This window comes from Acyrthosiphon pisum, chromosome A2, assembly GCF_005508785.2.
Source record: "Acyrthosiphon pisum isolate AL4f chromosome A2, pea_aphid_22Mar2018_4r6ur, whole genome shotgun sequence".
Taxonomy (NCBI): domain Eukaryota; kingdom Metazoa; phylum Arthropoda; class Insecta; order Hemiptera; family Aphididae; genus Acyrthosiphon; species Acyrthosiphon pisum.
In genome coordinates, this window is record NC_042495.1 from 20222947 (window position 1) to 20224200 (window position 1254).

At 30.4% G+C, this 1254-nt stretch overlaps 1 protein-coding gene across 1 annotated transcript in view; it reads left to right on the forward strand.

Annotated features, from left to right (window-relative positions):
- The window catches only part of LOC103309972, a 7888-nt gene that overhangs the window by 5906 nt on the left and 728 nt on the right, over positions 1-1254 (forward strand). The gene's annotated exons all lie outside the window — the stretch shown is intronic.

Here is a 1254-nt window from a genome sequence, read left to right on the forward strand (position 1 = left end):
AACCAAAAAAAAATTTCCGGTTTCAGTTCGGTTCGGATACCGGTTTGATATTTCCGATTCGGTTCGGTTCGGATACCGGTATTGACTTTTTCGATTTCGGATACCGGTATCGATTTTTTCCGATTCGGTTTCGGATATCGGTATTGGTTTTTCCCGATTTCGGTTTCGGTTTTGGATACCGGTATTGACTTAATCCGATTTCGGTTTCGGTTTCGGATACCGGTATCGATTTTTTCCGATTTCGGTTTCGGTTTCGGATACCGGCATTCATTTTTTCCGTTTCGATTTCGGTTTTTAACGGTTTTAACCGGTATTCAAAATCAGTATCGAATATCGGTTTTAATCCCTGTAATTATAATAATTTATAATGTCATAAAATACTGGCATAGGAACCTACTCGCCAGTCACGGTCACTGTCAGTGGCAGCGTGAACTTTTTTCCTATGACGTAATTACCCACACACCAATATATTTACGCAGGTCGTGTGTAACTATGCGTGTATAAATTATAAACTAGTCTAGCCGCAGTGGCGTACCTAGGCCTTTTTTTTGAAGGAGGGGGGAAAATATAGGTATGGTACCCTACTCTAAAAATGTAATTGTTAGCTAGTCCACCCAAGTTGAATTAGTATTATTTGCATATTATTATATCTGTATAAAATAATAATATAATAATATACTTTGGAAGTTTCAAGTACGCACGAATAATATTTGAAATTACAACATGAAACTAAAATCGTTATTCTTCGTTTAAATATCTAATTTCCTCCAAATTTTAACTTTATAAATAACTAAAAAAAAAAACTGTGTTTATATATTTTTTGAAAATTTTCAGTTACAGTATGAACTACTTACATGGAACCTATTTTTGAATCCTTAGCTATACAAATTTAAAATTTTATATATTTTTAATTTTTTAGTTGCAAAATAATTTTTACATTTTCAATTTGATAAACGTGGTATAACGATATTTAATATTATAGAAGATAGAACTATAGAAGACGTATAGAATATAATAGAAACGACACTCAAACATTGATTGATTTAATTACATTTACACAATTACATTTACATTTGCTTTTCTGGAGGCTCCATCATCCACATGATGTTATAATAAATAATTATATTTTATAAGTTATAATATTATATTTAATATTGATCGCATTGTATGATAGAAGGATAGAACAATTTTACATAATATACACGATATTTATTATTTTCTACCATATGCAGTATAAATTATATTATTCATAGA